The sequence below is a fragment of the Diabrotica undecimpunctata genome, chromosome 2 (genome assembly GCF_040954645.1).
Source record: "Diabrotica undecimpunctata isolate CICGRU chromosome 2, icDiaUnde3, whole genome shotgun sequence".
NCBI lineage: Eukaryota > Metazoa > Arthropoda > Insecta > Coleoptera > Chrysomelidae > Diabrotica > Diabrotica undecimpunctata.
In genome coordinates, this window is record NC_092804.1 from 127,644,276 (window position 1) to 127,662,236 (window position 17,961).

At 34.1% G+C, this 17,961-nt stretch overlaps 1 long non-coding RNA gene across 1 annotated transcript; it reads right to left on the reverse strand.

Moving 5' to 3' along the window:
* Positions 1–3,989: 3,989 nt before the first annotated feature.
* LOC140433438 (uncharacterized) lies at positions 3,990–5,333 on the reverse strand. The gene is made up of 3 exons (XR_011949966.1): positions 5,264–5,333; positions 4,098–5,070; positions 3,990–4,043 (listed from the first exon to the last, which is right to left on the reverse strand). It is a non-coding gene; the product is annotated as an uncharacterized lncRNA (long non-coding RNA).
* Positions 5,334–17,961: the final 12,628 nt, after the last annotated feature.

Consider the following 17,961-nt stretch of genomic DNA (forward strand, 5'->3'; position numbering starts at 1 on the left):
GACACGTTATTTAATTTTTAGCAAAAGAAAAAATTATCCTAATGTTCAATTAACACTAAATGGAGTTGTTTTGAAACAAGCAGAAGAAATAAATTTCTTAGGACTTTCTTTTGAACGTAAATTAAACTGGGAAACCCACATCACCAATCTGCAACGTTCTTGCCAATCCAGAATTAATCTACTAAAGATGCTGTCAAATACCTCTTGGGGGGCAGATACAACAACCTTACTTACTCTATATAGATCACTAATACGAAGTAAACTAGACTACGGCTGTTTATGCTACGATACTGCTAACAAAACATCTTTAAAAAAACTTGACTACATTCAAAATATGTGCTTGAGATTAGTTTTAGGTGCCACAAGAACTAGTCCAGTAAGTAGCTTACAAGTTTTGGCTAATGAACTGTCCTTAAGCCAACGAAGGCAACTCCTATCACTAAATTACGTTGCCAGAATTTCAGCAAACAACAGCATCGTAACCTACTCAACAATACTTTGCAGAACAAATATAACGTCCGATCTTTACAGAAACATTGCAATAAAAAAACTACCATTTCCCGAACGAATAAAACGTATTGGTCTTAATTTAGAACAGTTCAGTCTTACTATGCCTATTCATGTAAATGTTCCTCCTTGGATGATTAAACATCCAAAAATAGACACGTCTTTAAAAGAACTCCCGAAACATTCCACACATCCTTTCCTTATACAGCAAGCTTATAAAAATGTAATATCCAAATACCCAACAACCCATCAAATCTTCACTGATGCTTCCAAATGTCATGAAGGACATGCTGCAGCCTACATCTACGAAAACGTCAAGTCTACCATACGAATCCCAACAAATTGTTGTATATATACCGGAGAACTTACGGCAATTCATCAGGCCGTGAAAAAATGTTGTTCTATCAATGAAAGCAAATTTGTTATCATCACCGATTCAATGAGCGCATTACTTGGAATAAAACAGCTATATACAACTCACGCCATACTTCTCAAGATCAAAGAAGAGTTATCTTATCTACAGACTCAACAAAAAGATATTTCCTTTATCTGGGTACCTTCCCATATGGGAATAAGTGGTAATGAGGAAGTGGACTCTCTGGCAAGCAATGCAACCACCGACCAAAGTATTGCTATCATAAATCAAATGCCTTGGACTGATCACAAAGTAAATATCAAAGCCCACGTATACAGAGCGTGGCAAACTACTTGGGATCACACTGCTAATAAACTCAAAGAATGTCTAAGTCAAGTAGGAACCAAACTCATCTTACCAAATAATAGAAAAGACCAAGTCATCATTAACCGACTCCGAATAGGACATACTTTCCTTACACACAAGCATATCTTCAACCAGGAGGCTGCTCCGTTGTGTACCAAGTGCAATACTCAGTTGTCAGTGAAACATATAATTGTTGAGTGTCCAGTGTACCAGAACGAAAGAATCGCGTGTGCCCTTAGTGATAATTTAAAAAGTATACTAACGTCAAATTTACAGTCTTTATTAAGTTATCTTAAAATGACTAAACTATATACCAGATTGTAAAAAATATTTTTTTTTATGCAACAATATGTATCTTACTGTTTGTGTATGTCCCCCCGCTAATAACCCTTAGTGGTTGATGCGGGTATATTTGTTTAAATAAAAAAAAAAAAAAAAACTTTACAAGTATAAAATCCCGGTATCTGAATTGTGAAACACAATATGCAAGCTGTCTTGGAAAGACAAACAAAGGCGAATTTATTAACATTTTTATCCATAAATTACAAAGCTATTATCCTGTAAGGGATTTTCTACATTATTTGTTACTTAAACGGCGTTGCTTTATTGATCTTTAAAAAGGGCACTTCACTACCGCACTGTGACATCAAAATAAAAATAAGATATTGTAAGCTTGAAATACCAAAGTGTGAGAATGAAGTTGCTAAACTCTAGGATATTGGTAATTTCCAGGTTAAATAAAGTAATAACAAAAACAGACATTGATAGCTTTATTACAATAAAGATATTATATATATATATATATATATATATATATATATATATATATATATTTATTTATATATATATATATATTTATTTATTTATAAATATATTTATTTATAGATATATATATATATATATATATATATATATATATATATATATATATATAGTATTTATATGTAAGTTGTAAACATATGGGAAACTTTTTAAATATTAATTGTACGAAACAGAATTTTTCTTTATAAAAAGTTATGCGTGGTCTTAAACCTACAATAAAACTAAACTATCAGATATCAAATTTTATTAGTAGTACGTGGTTTGTCAAAATATGAACTTTTGGCTTAAGAATAAAGTATTTTTATTTTTAATAATATCGACAATTTTTATATAAAAGATGTGTATCACATTTGCAATACATTTATTAATAATTATTATAAATTTAACAAAATAATTCTAAATAAATTTTAGTAAAACGATTATCCTTTAATTTCTATTAAACAGTGGCCAAAATTAAATTTTTATCAAAACGAAATCAAAACTTCATAATGAAATTAAAAGAGGTTGTTTTTAATAGCAACATGCAAAATTTATGTTTTCTTCTTTGTGACTGTCTTTTTTTACGTATGATATATTATACGTTAACAATATTTATTTTAAAATTTTTAGGTACAACGTGTGAAATTTGACAAAACGTTGCTCAGGATGAAGTCCTATTACATTTAATGCATCGATCTTTGGTACACTTGTCACATTTGTTGCACTTTTGTTCACCAAAAGTTTTGCCGTTTTCAATTTTGTCCAACAAATGACCCACACGTGGCGTTTTAATATCTGGAGCTGTCTGCAAGGCCTTCATAATTCGCCTATAAAATTATAATTAAGAAATTGCCTCAATGTTGAGGTAAAGAAGCCACGTGTTGACTATTGCCCTATTCAAGCAAAATCTAAATATCGCCCAATACCATTTTTAGATCGAATTCGAATCGTATGTAAACCTCTTAGCTTATCGAATAAATCTACACTTATTCGCAGTTAACTGGAGTTGAAATATTAGCTGCCACAGTAACTTCATTATTGTCATTCCAGCGAACAACAGTGAGCTGATGTTCTGCGCTATGTAGAGCGGTTAAAATGAAACTACAAGGGTCTGGGTGAACTATTGTTTGTTGAACAATCTTACCAAGAAAGGTTTGATCTTGGAAATCGTGCCTGGTATATTTAAACTGTATAATCGTCTTGAAGAAGACTTTTAAAGACCATATGAAGAACTTAGATGTGTTGAATTGACTTTAACCTTTCCATTTGATCTTAAACCCCTATTGCAAAGTTAATTCGATTACCTAAGTCGTATAATCAGAAAAGAAAGAGTAGCTGTGAATAAGCTAATCTCGATTTAATTAATGTACTGCTTATAAAAAAGTGTACATTATCGGAATTGTGATGCCTCCGGAGATCCATACTCACCAAGAAAGATGATTGTTATAGGGTATTTGCGATAGACTGGACATGAAGAAAACAAGAACTACAGACTTTCACCTTCAATCGGATAGAATGGTAGAATGAATGAGTAGGACAATTTGCAAGTGTTTGGCAAAACTAATCTTTAATTACGAGCAAGGCTGTGACTAGTACCTTTTGTTCTTCGCAATAGCCCACAGAGGTGTTGTTAATAAATCAACGGGCCAAATATCAATAAAAATCTTATTTGGATGTGAGCTGCATCTAGATTGTGATCTATAGTTTGAATTTATACCTGGAGGAGATATAGCTGGTAAAAATTATGTGAATGAATTACGAAGAACAATGGATGATATACATAAGTTGGATCATTCCCATCTTGAGATCGCTAGCAATAGCAACAGGGATGTTCTAAGAAGAATGACAAAGTCTGGCTCTATAAATTCCAAAAAATTAAAAAAGTTGTTCTCCCAAATTTCAACAGTTCTGTGAGAATCCGTACATTATTAAGGAGAAGATTAACGATGTCATCTACCACATTGTTACAGGTTTAATATTTCCTTTGTTTATTTTCCTTATGTGGTCAATGAAACTAGAAATAAAATAGACAATAAATTGGATTTGAATTTATTTTATAAAAACTTACTTAGTTATAGTTAATTTAGGTTATTGTTTAATATTAATTAATTTTTCTTCTGGTAGTATCTTCATATATCTTTCAAATTGTTCTTGTTTAGGTTATTGTTTTCTTATCAAATGTTTTCTTTATCAAAACTGTCACCTGTTAGGTTAATGGCATGGTATGCTTATCTTGAGTGACATGACATTTAGCCTCTTCTTACAGGTTGTTTGACATCAACTTCTAAAGGTCAATTTATTGGTTCATGGAATTAAAAGTTCTACTTTGAATTGTTGGTCCTAATAGGTTGGAGACAGGATATCTTGTCATCAGTTCGTTTAAAAGTTGGATTTGTGGGTTTTTTTGAGTTGTTTTTTTTTTTGAGGAAAAAAGTTGAGATTTTTGGGTTCACATGTGCCAAGGGTACTGAATATACAGAAAATTTCTGGATTTAAAACTCAATTTCACCTCAACAGGATCAGGAATCAATTCTATTTGTAAAATAGGCGCTTATAGCGGATTAAATTCTTGATTGAGAATTATTTTACATTAAGGTCACCTTACATCAACGGTAAGTCCTATCTAAGACCTATTATTCCATCAATCACAACTTAAACACTTTCTAAGACTATTCTTTTACTTTCAGACCTTATACTTTTATTTTATATTCATCTCCTCCTTCAAATCTTCCATTTGGTGTTTACTTTTTATTGGCTTCCATACAAGCTGTTCGTCGTTTGGATCTACAACTTCAAGAAGCTGATTGTAGGGTTATTGGATATATAGAAGACCAAGCTATAGACCCTAAGATAGAAAGTAAACAATAAACTTGGTGAGAATTAACCATTTTACCTTCCCTGCAACCATCTTGTCTACCTTATCATATTTGAGATTATACTAGTCACATATTCAAATAGTTTATCTGTGGTTACATACAACTGATGTATTTATAATAACCTTCTCTTCCACCAGACGTTTAGATCATTGAAACTATTGATATCTGAAATAAAAGTAACCTTAAATTATAATTAGTAGTTTACAGTATAATTAGATTAAGTTAGATATTTAGTTACTAATTAGGGGTATAGATTAGAAGGTTTATTTAATTTAGTTAAGTTAGTGTTAGAAACGTAGTAGGAATAAATTACCACAAAATACAAACGGTGTGATATAATATTAAGTTAGAAACTTACCGTTGATAAAGTAGTGTACACCTAAGGTATATATATATACGCTGGGGTTATTCAAATCTTTGTAACAATCCATATTATTTGCTCTAAACATTCTTACAATAAACTTCACTATTAAATAAAAATTTAAACTATAAACATAAAGTGTAGTTCTTGACAGGTGACAACCATAGATAGGTGACAACAACACCTCCGCTGGGTTATGGCTAATGGTCCGATACTCGGCATTATTCGATAAAATTGGGCCATAACATTTTACCCACCCCACTCTCCGGGTATATATTGGATTTAAACCAAATCCTAAAGAGCTGGTCCGACTATACTACCTTTAATTTATAAAAATAGAATATAATTTCGTAACAGTGGCGCCCTACGTGGTTTAAAGGCTTTTCTATTGTTATTTTTTGTGGTTTACATTTTGTAGTTAGAAAACGGAAGGTTATTATAAATAAAATAATAATACTAGTGCTATATTGTACTTAAACCTACCTACACCTTAATCTTTAATAAACATATATATAAAACATCAACACAACAAAATTATCATATTTATTTATATACAACTTTCTAATTAAATCTTTATATTATTTATAAAAAAATTTTTTTTTGTAACAAAAAAAAAAAATTCACATTTTAGGAGTGACTTTCTTTTAAATTTCTTTTCTTCCTGGAAGGAGGGGAAATTGTGTGTTTACATGACTATATTTTTGTGTATACTCTTTTATTTGTTATATAATTTTTTTGCGAACTTTAAATTATTATAGAAATATACACTTTATTCGGTATTTAGATAGTACCATTCTTTTTGTTGTTAGTTGTAAGTTCGAAAAACTGTTTTATATTTTCATTGAATGTATTAAGAATTGGATATTTAATATTAATTATCATGGAAGTAAACAGATTAAAGAATGAGGAATTAACATATGAACTACGGATCAGAGGCATACCGATTGGCGCTACAGTAGAAGAAAAGCGAGCAAAATTACGACAGGTACTTCGATCTGAAAAGGAAACAGGAAATCAAGAAATAGCTACATCTTGCATTTCATTGACTTTCGCTGAAGAATATGCAGTTTGTCGAGATAAAGTAGAAGAGTTAGCTGAAATGATAAATGAAATTGATCCAGATAACTATGAAAATGATTTTCGTAGAATATGTGCACGACTGATACACTTATCTCATCGATTGGAAAGGTTTAAAGGCGATAACCGTGAAGATGAGCAAGAACGATGCAAACTTACTACGCAATGTAACCAATTATTTACCAACTTAAATATGGCATATGAAATGGTTAGTCCAATGCGAAGAAACCGTGGTGATGTAACACGAGAGATAAACCGATATCTACTCTCACGTGAGGATCCGGCTGCCGCTATCGGAACAGAACCAAATGGTCAACGGAATCCAGTGGTTAGTAGGGAAACCGAAGAATCGCTTCTGGATACCTTGAACCCCCCATGTTTACCCAATATCTCAAGAAGCCTAAACATTATAGGAGACATTGTAGACCATCCGGAGGACAATTTAAACCACCCTCCTCCATATACGAGCAAATTTTTGACTAGGCAATCTAGTTCGTACCTGGATTCAGCCCGAGCAACTTTTCCACAAGGACTTAACAAAACACACGAGGAGCTTCCTAGTTCATCCAATTCCAAAGTTCACTTTTCTTCTGATATTTCGCGGATAGTGGCTATTGATGAAATGGAATATCCCCGTAATATGACAACGCTAGAAGAACCTAGTTGTTCCCGTAGATTTGTGGATACCGCAGGATCCCTTACCCCGCAGTTTGGTAACCTTCGTCTGGGACCTAATACTACTTCTATACCTGGTTACGGAGAGGGGACATATTCTTCAAATCCACTCGTTTATCGATGGAATCTCAGATTCAACGGGCGTTCTAGCGTTAACGAATTTTTGGAACGAGTTGAAGAACTCCGGCTCTCACGTGGCATAAGTAAAGCCCAACTTCTTCTATCTGCCCCGAAACTCTTCGAAAAAGAGGCGTTGTATTGGTTCAGGACAGGAAATTTTCATTCTTGGGATGACCTAGTGACTCAGTTACGGGATGCGTTTAGACCATATGACTACGAGTACAGTTTATGGGACGAAATTCGCCGTAGGACTCAAGGTAGCCAAGAGAAAGTTCTGACTTACATAACCGCAGTGGAGAACTTATTTCGCCGATTAGACCGTCAGCCATCCGAAGAGTATCGTGTAAACATCTTACGAAGAAACCTTTTACCATACATCCAGAGTCAATTAGCCCTCCATCAGGTTAGGACAGTTCACGAGTTGATACGATTATGTAGAGCCGTTGAGGAGACAGAAGAAAGAGTGAAGAATTTCACCCCACCTTCTACCTCCTATAGAAACTTACTTGAACCGGAACTGGCATACCATCGTCCATCTCAACCACCACATATCTCCGCGATACGGACCTCCTTAGGAAGCACTGGCCAACAAGGAAACTTTTCCGACCACACTGATAGTGGGGCCAGTACTTTAGGAGACCCTCCTACCTCTTCTTCTACTTCTCACTCCACCACTACTAGCCGACAACCTCAGTGTTGGAACTGTCACAAAGATACGCATAAATTCCGAAATTGTCCTGATCCGCGTAAAAAATTCTGCTTTAAGTGTGGTTATGCCGGAGTAATGGTAAAGAATTGTCCTACCTGCACAAAAAACTTCCGGGCCGGTCCACAGTAAGTCGGTCGGGATCAGCTATTGAAAATCCGACTTCCAAAATTTCTTCTATGTCCGTACTACTAGATTTTGTATTAGCTCATGCAAAGCATGACACTCGACCTTATTTGTCCATCACGATTTTAGGTAATCAATTTTTAGCTTTGTTGGACAGTGGATGTTCTAAGACAGTTATCGGTAGTCTTGGATGGGAACGACTCAAAAGAGTGTGTACACTGAAACCTTCGGGACAACCTAAGGAATGTACTGTCGCCAACGGTGTAAGGTGTCCTATTCTTGGTTTCATCACTATACCCATCCAACTACAAGATAGGGTGAAAATTATGGAAGTAATGGTGGTACCTAGCCTTCCACACACCGCTATCCTGGGCATAGATTTTTGGATTTCCATGAACATCGTTCCTGACTTATACTCCGGACAATGGTCTTTTCGGACAGACAATGATTTACCACTTAATCACATAATGGCCATCCATTCCGTCGAGCGTCTATCTACGACACAAAAGATGCATTTGGACGAATTGATCGAGACCACTTTCCGTGCAATGGGTAGTAAAATAGGATGTACTGATTTAGTCGAACATGAGATAAGAACCACTGCTCAACCTATAAAACAAAGACATTACCCTCTTTCACCGGCTTTGCAAAAACATGTGAATACTGAACTAGATAAGATGTTAAAAGAAGACATAATAGAACCATCGACTTCCCCTTGGGCTTCTCCTATTGTTTTAGTCAGAAAACCTGATGGATCCTACCGATTTTGTGTCAATTACAAAAAACTTAACGAAGTTAGTGAGAAGGACGCATATCCTATACCTTTTGTCTCATCCACCCTGGACAAATTACGGGATGCAAGATATCTTTCGACACTAGATATCAAGTCAGCTTATTGGCAGATAAAAGTGGCTAAGGCTAGCAGACCTTTAACGGCTTTTGTTGTCCCCACGCGAGGACTATTTCAATTTAAGAGAATGCCTTTTGGGCTACATTCAGCCCCCGCGACTTGGCAACGATTTATTGATCGTGTCATAGGATATGAACTGGAACAATTCGTATTCGTCTATCTAGACGACATCATCATTTGTACTCCAACCTTTGAGCAACACTTGGATGTACTGGCTAAAGTTTTTCGGAAACTTAAAGATGCGGGTTTGACGCTCAATCGAGAGAAATGCCATTTTTGTAAACCAGAACTTAAATATTTGGGATATGTAGTTAATGAATCTGGTTTACTTGTGGACCCAGAAAAGGTTGAAGCAATTGTTGGCATCCCAAACCCCCAAACCACCTCAGAGGTTCGTAGAGTTATTGGACTGGCATCCTGGTATCGCCGCTTTATACCGAATTTCGCCACCCTTATCGCCCCGTTGACAGCGTTACTTCATAAAAATGTTAAATTTTGTTGGGACGATTCATGCACGGCTGCCTTACAGAAAATCAAAGAACATCTGATATCAGCTCCAGTACTTACCTGTCCTAATTTCGATCTGCCCTTTATAATCCAAGCAGATGCGAGTGATTATGGTATCGGAGCAACATTATCTCAGAAATTCGAGGACGGAGAGAAAGTAATCGCCTACCTAAGCCGATCTCTTAGTAAGGCAGAACGTAGGTATACAACCACCGAAAAGGAATGCCTAGCGGTATTGCATGCCGTAGAGAAATTCAGACCCTATGTGGAAGGAACGCGATTTCAGGTAATTACCGATCATTACAGCCTCAAATGGCTGTACAACTTTAAGGACCAGGCCGGTCGTGTAGCCAGATGGGCAGTACGTCTACAACAGTATGATTTTGAGATTATACATAGGAAAGGGGCAGAACATGTAGTACCAGACTCTCTTTCCCGATCAGTTCCTTGCGTCGAAACCATACAAACCACCCCGTTTAATCCTCCGATAAAAGATTCTTGGTACATCCGTCAACTAGGAAAAATAAAGAAGACTCCAGATAAATATCCTGATTGGAGAATTGAGAATGAACAACTTTATAAACTAGCCAAGGTTCCGTATCCGAACCTTATCAGCCGAATTCAAGAATGGAAATTAGTAATTCCCAAAGAAAATCGCACTTCTCTCATTCATGATCATCATGCACCCGTCACTTGTGGACATCAGGGTGTATATAAAACCTTGGGTAGGATAAATCAAAAATATTATTGGCCAAAAATGAAAGCAGATATTGCCCGTTATATTCGTCGCTGTGAAACTTGCCTCAAAACTAAACCCGAACAGAAAGCACCACGAGGGTTGATGCTAAGTATGACTCCGACTACCTTACGTCCATGGCAAATTTTGAGCTTAGATCTAGTTGGACCTCTTCCCCGTTCGTCAGCAGGATACACCTTCATATTCACGGTCTGTGATGTATTTAGCAAATTTGTTTTGTTCTTTCCTCTTCGAAACGCCACCTCTTCAAAAATCGCAGAACATATAGAAGATAACGTATTTCTACTATTTGGGGTACCTGAAAAGATTATTATGGACAATGGGAAACAGTTTCATAGCCATCAGGTCAATACGATTTTGAACAAGTATGGTGTAGAAAAACGTTACCTTTCAAACTATTCCCCTCAGGGAAACACTGTTGAGAGATATCATCGAGTACTCAAGACCATGTTGAGTGCCTATGTGGAAAAGAACCATCGCCTTTGGGATACATACTTGCAAAAGGTTGCTTGTGCTATGCGGTCTGGCCGCCATGAGGTCACCCAAATGACCCCAAATTTTATTATGTTTTCCCGAGAGCTAAACCTTCGAGGTTCAGACAACACAGCCTTGGAAATTCTCGACGATATCTATGATCCCTTATCTCGATCAAAAGCACTTCTGGAGGTATTTCAGGATGTAGCTGAACGAAGCACAAACTGCTTTTAAGAAGAGTCGGACTCGCTATAATCTCAGAAGAAGAGATGATAAGTTCACACTCAACCAACGAGTCTGGAAACGAGTATACACCTTGTCAAATAAAGCTCAAGGAATAACATCGGGATTGGCCCCAAAATTTGAAGGACCTTATCACATTACCAGGATCCTATCTCCATGGTCCTATGAACTGAAAGACGATAAAGGACGAAACTTAGGAGTATGGCATGCGAAAGATTTAAAAAGTCACCCACCAGATGCCGATAAAACTGACGATTCAGACTTCGAATAGCATTAATGATCTTCTTATATTTATACAAATTTTAATTATTTTAATGGCTCCATTACGGTTTTCTTGAGGAAAACCTTTTTTGTAGTTAGGGGAGAGTTGTTACAGGTTTAATATTTCCTTTGTTTATTTTCCTTATGTGGTCAATGAAACTAGAAATAAAATAGACAATAAATTGGATTTGAATTTATTTTATAAAAACTTACTTAGTTATAGTTAATTTAGGTTATTGTTTAATATTAATTAATTTTTCTTCTGGTAGTATCTTTATATATCTTTCAAATTGTTCTTGTTTAGGTTATTGTTTTCTTATCAAATGTTTTCTTTATCAAAACTGTCACCTGTTAGGTTAATGGCATGGTATGCTTATCTTGAGTGACATGACATTTAGCCTCTTCTTACAGGTTGTTTGACATCAACTTCTAAAGGTCAATTTATTGGTTCATGGAATTAAAAGTTCTACTTTGAATTGTTGGTCCTAATAGGTTGGAGACAGGATATCTTGTCATCAGTTCGTTTAAAAGTTGGATTTGTGGGTTTTTTTGAGTTGTTTTTTTTTTTGAGGAAAAAAGTTGAGATTTTTGGGTTCACATGTGCCAAGGGTACTGAATATACAGAAAATTTCTGGATTTAAAACTCAATTTCACCTCAACAGGATCAGGAATCAATTCTATTTGTAAAATAGGCGCTTATAGCGGATTAAATTCTTGATTGAGAATTATTTTACATTAAGGTCACCTTACATCAACGGTAAGTCCTATCTAAGACCTATTATTCCATCAATCACAACTTAAACACTTTCTAAGACTATTCTTTTACTTTCAGACCTTATACTTTTATTTTATATTCATCTCCTCCTTCAAATCTTCCATTTGGTGTTTACTTTTTATTGGCTTCCATACAAGCTGTTCGTCGTTTGGATCTACAACTTCAAGAAGCTGATTGTAGGGTTATTGGATATATAGAAGACCAAGCTATAGACCCTAAGAAGGAAAGTAAACAATAAACTTGGTGAGAATTAACCATTTTACCTTCCCTGCAACCATCTTGTCTACCTTATCATATTTGAGATTATACTAGTCACATATTCAAATAGTTTATCTGTGGTTACATACAACTGATGTATTTATAATAACCTTCTCTTCCACCAGACGTTTAGATCATTGAAACTATTGATATCTGAAATAAAAGTAACCTTAAATTATAATTAGTAGTTTACAGTATAATTAGATTAAGTTAGATATTTAGTTACTAATTAGGGGTATAGATTAGAAGGTTTATTTAATTTAGTTAAGTTAGTGTTAGAAACGTAGTAGGAATAAATTACCACAAAATACAAACGGTGTGATATAATATTAAGTTAGAAACTTACCGTTGATAAAGTAGTGTACACCTAAGGTATATATATATACGCTGGGGTTATTCAAATCTTTGTAACAATCCATATTATTTGCTCTAAACATTCTTACAATAAACTTCACTATTAAATAAAAATTTAAACTATAAACATAAAGTGTAGTTCTTGACAGGTGACAACCATAGATAGGTGACAACAACACCTCCGCTGGGTTATGGCTAATGGTCCGATACTCGGCATTATTCGATAAAATTGGGCCATAACATTTTACCCACCCCACTCTCCGGGTATATATTGGATTTAAACCAAATCCTAAAGAGCTGGTCCGACTATACTACCTTTAATTTATAAAAATAGAATATTTATGTAACAACATAAGCAAGATTCCGAGAGGAAAAGCGACTATAGTACATTATAACCAACTGGCTCCATGCAAAAAAGACCACGACTTAGATGAAAAAGTGATAGTAAACCAAGTACAAGAAGTACCTGACTTCAGGATTCAGAAAATCATGGAGGCATATGGAGCTAATAGTAAAGCAAGACATGGAAGGAAGTTTGGTCGAGTAGAACATGACTCCAGCTCCTGGAAAAGCTTTAAAACTCCAAGATGCATCACGGTATCTTTTATGTCTGGTAACAGAAGACACTGCCCATGACGTATCCATCTATCAAGTCAAGAAATATTACTTCAATTGAGAGAGGACGTGCTGAAGTTCAACGTGAAAAAGTAAGCCATGTAAAAGCTAAAATACCGCCAATTGGACTGTAGTATTGTCCAAAATATGGTGAAGGAAAATGGTGAAGGCTGAAATCCGCATGGTCATCGATGCAGAGCGAAAATCTTCCCCTGCCACTTTCATATAACTGGGAGTTGTAAAAGACGGTCAACTTCTCTATACCAGTTCCAGTCCCGACAAGGTACCAGAAAAAAATATTTGTTAAGGAGGGGTTAATGCTACGCCAGCCCTTGCCTATGATCGAACATTAACCTGGTGTTCGTTGACCTGTGGCGTACTAGTCTAGAAGCCAATGGAATGATTCTAGCGTTCTAAGCAACAATTAACCAGTGGCCTGAGATTTCTAAAGGCATAGGCGCATGATATAAATAAGGGAAATTTTAAAATTTTTATTTTATTGTTAACAGATTGTAAATAAATAACCATAAGTGTTTAAAGACTTTAAATAAAAGTTAGTTTAGTTAGTTAGTTTGTAAAGGTGAAAAGTTTTTTCATCCATCCATTTATGTCTTCTATATTGCATGCTCTTTTTATGGTTTCGCTTCTCTCCTTATCCAACAGACTTTTCCCTGATATTCGTCGGAGTGTTTTCATCTCTGTTGTTTCTAGTAGTCGTCTCGTTTTAGATGTGTCAGGTCTTGTCTTCTGATTGTTTGTCATGTTTAGAGAGTTTTTCTAGAATTAATACTTTAAAATTCACTCGGAATTCTCATCAAACTTACTTACTGTACATTTCGACGTACGTAAATAATTAAATTTACAACTATTATTGGCAATATTTCTTTTCGCCACTAATTGTATGGTATATTTACTTCCACTGCTATTCATATTATCAAATCGTTACGAAGAAAATATAAAATCCATTTCTAACTGAATCTACCAATATACGTCATGGAAAGACCTAGTAAAGAGGTAGCAATTTTTTCTAATATTTGACGTATCTCGGCTCTAAGAGGAAGCAATTTAGTATACTCACCCCTAATTTTTTCTACTTAGTTTAGCGTTATATATAGTTGCAATAACTCTACGTCAAATTTCACAAAAAAGTAGATTTTTATCGAGAAAGAATATGCATTTTGTCAATTTGTCTTGTAAAACGTTGAGAAATATTTCATGTAAATTAGGCGAATATATTTGTTTTATTAGCTACTTAAAACTTACAACTAACTATTGTAAAATTTATTTTAAAATTTCTATATTCATTTTTCAGTATTTTGTTAAAATTAGAAAATATTTGTTTTATATTTTGTCTTTTAAAATATTTTAAAAGAAAAAGCGTTTTTATTTTTAGAAATTTTAAAGGATTTTAAAAAAAAAATATTTTTTTACATTAAAGAAACTATATAATATTTCTTCTTAGTTTTATCTAACAAAGGATAGATCCCCTCATTATAACTAATTTCTAAAACTAATTTTCAAAACCAAATTCAGATTAATTGCAAGGCAAACAGACGTTGATAAAGATATTATAAGATACATAGGAAATCTAAAAATTGCACTACACAACATATCTTCTGAACTTAGCAAAAATCCTTAACGAATTGGTTTCTAGTACTCATAAAGAGTATACCGGAATAAAAAGAAAACGACATTTAAGATTTGAGTTTAGTTTTTATTTAAGTTTAATTTAAATTCTGTTAAAGGATATAGCTGGGTTAGGTGGTTAAATATGGTCTCGGCTGGATTTTTATTTGGGGTTGGGCACTTTAAAGTACGTATTTACGAACCACTTTAGCAAAATTTTTAGCTTCCTAGATGGCCCCTGGTGTCCCCTATTGCAAATAGTTTTTCCTGAGAGATTCTTTACTTTAAAAAATATAATTAAAATTAGTAAAAATACACCTTGTTGCGTAAAAAATTTCTAATTTCAGTTTTTTGATTAAAATTGAACTCGGGAAAAATATTTAATTTTTTAAAAAATTCTTTGGTAATGAATGTAGTTTTTTTCAAACTACTAAATTATTATTTTTCGTGTATTTTTCTTTACTGTTGTTCTTTAAATGGCGTGATTAGGATTTTCATATTCGCTCCGAAAAATCGTCAAAATTTCAAAAAACCCATTTTTTGATGATTATATTATATCAAGAACAAGAGGTTAAATGTAGAATAGAACAGGCAAGAAACACCTTCTAAAAGATGCGACAGTTACTCACTACCCGTAATCTTGATTTGTCCCTACGATACCGCATGATAAAGTGTTATGTATAAAGTGTACTATTACATGGCGTGGAAGCTTGGACGTTAACAGTCAGCTCGTTACGACGTTTAGAGAGCTTTGAGATGTGGATATTTTGTCGTATGCTGAAAATTCCATGGACCGACCGCGTTAGAAATGAAGAAGTTTTAAGGCGTATGAATAGAGAACGTGAACTCACAGAAATTGTCAAGAAGCGTAAAACGTCTTATCTTAGACACATATTTAGACACGACAAGTATAACTTCCTTCAGCTTATTATAGAAGGAAATATAGTAGACAGACGCGGCCCAGGTAGACGACAAATGACCTGGCTGCGTAACATCAAAGATTGGATAGGATTAGGCTTTCAAAGTAGGAAAGCATAGTTAATATGGAAAGCCCAAAATAGGGAAGACTTTGCAGAGGTCATCGCCAACCTTCGCTAAGAAGACGGCACCTTAAGAAGGGATTTCTAAATATGTTTTTTTAAGTGCCCAACCCCGCAGATTTTACCCGCTTATCCCTTTATATCTTTATATCTTTATATATATCTTTATATTTTGTATCTAAATAATAATAACTTAGGTTAAGGGTATTTATATATAATATTAAGAAATGTTCGTTTTTAACGTAACGAGGTAGAAAAATATATATATAGCTGCCAAACAAACAATATCCGCTTTTAGAAGTCTAAGTCTTTAGGACTAAAATATGGAAGAAGGTTATACAAACAGGTCTTTCAAGGTCTAGTACATAAACACTTTTAAACCAAATAGCGTACAATTTATAAAATAAAAGTCAGCATATTTTGTCAAACGTTAGTGAGAAAATTAGAATATTAAAGCAAAACTTAAGAAAATAATAACAAAAGTTAAAAGGAGGCTAGCATTTACGTATATCATACATAATAATCAGATACACTAGTACATAAACATCCTTCAAAAAAAAGCTTAAGAGTGAATGCTATCCTTGTGACAGGCACACAAAAAATCATAAAATATAATATTATACTGTCCCCTATTTCAAGTCCAAAGAGAACGTATTTAATTAATAAAAATTTATGTAATCTACTGGCCTCTAAAATCTTTAAAAATTATATAAGTAAAGATTTTTAAATAAGATAAATTTTAGAAAACTAATAAAATTTGTAAGTAGTTTTTTTTATTACTGAAAGTTTCTCTGCTAGTAATGTTGCTTGGTAGGAAATACTTTTACACAAAAGGTAAAGAGAATAAACTACGGTACCCTAAATTCGTAATGAAGAAAAGAAATTTTATTCTAGGATATTAAGGAACCTTGTATCAGCAAATACACGTCTAGAGGATGGGTACATTTATATATTTGGAATCGCTAGGTAGTCTTCGAAAAGTTTTTCTCATCTGCAATTTATTGTTAGTGCCATTTGCTACCATAACACTGATGCATATACAATTGTAAGTTTTATCATCATATTATTATTCCAATATAACAGGTCAGGTTTTATATACTACATTTTTCTATGGGTGCATCTGGCTACCACTGATGTAATTAATCTGATGTACTAAAACAACTACAGAGAATTACTAACCAAAGAGAAGAGAATAAAAGAGGATACACAAAATAAAAAACAAAACTATCTAAATAAGGAACTTAAATATATAGAAAACCTCAACAGAAAGAAAGAATTCAGAGCATTCTATAGGCAAGTTAACAACAACAGAAAATTCAAGGCAACCACAAGACAATGCAGAAGTTAAAATGGCGACCTATTAAAAACAAGGAAATATGTATTAAATAGATGGGTGAAATAAAAGTAACCAAGGACCTAATATGGAGAAGTTGTAAAAAATATTCTATACGCAGACGACACTGTACTAGTTGCAAGAACAGTAAAAGAATTACAACGATTACTAACGAATATAAATATTGCCTGCAACAATTATGGCCTAAGTATCAATATCTAGGGATATAAAAACAGAGACCACAAGGCAATCATCAAAAGCGGCAAGAGTAAGTAATTGCCTCCGAGAAACCATATGGAGAAACAAATATCTGACCAAGGAAAGCAAAATGAAAGTATACAAGACAACAGTAAGACCAATCCTAACATAATATGCAGCGGAGACAAGTACCGATACAAGAAAGACGAAACAACAAATCAACAATATCGAAATGAAAGTTTTAAGATCAATAGCGGACATATCATTAAGAGACAGACAAACCAACAGAATTATACGCGAACAATGCAAAATTCAAAATATTAACAGGTAGATAAAAACAAGAAAAAAAAACTGGAACGAACGTGTAAACGAATGGGACCAGATAGATTAGCGAACATCTGTAAAAACAACAAGTCGTATTGCAAAAGACCCGTTGAAAGACCGCCAAAAAGGTGAAAAGATAATGTACAGTCAACAACGACTCAAACAGAATAAGAGGCAGACAAACAGGAGTAATCCTAGTCGCGCGAAGAAGAAGAAAAAGAAAAATAAGTATCAATACCAAAAAAACCAAGTATATGGTCTTCAGTAACAATATGACACAACCTATAACAACTATTAGTATAAACGGAATTCAAAT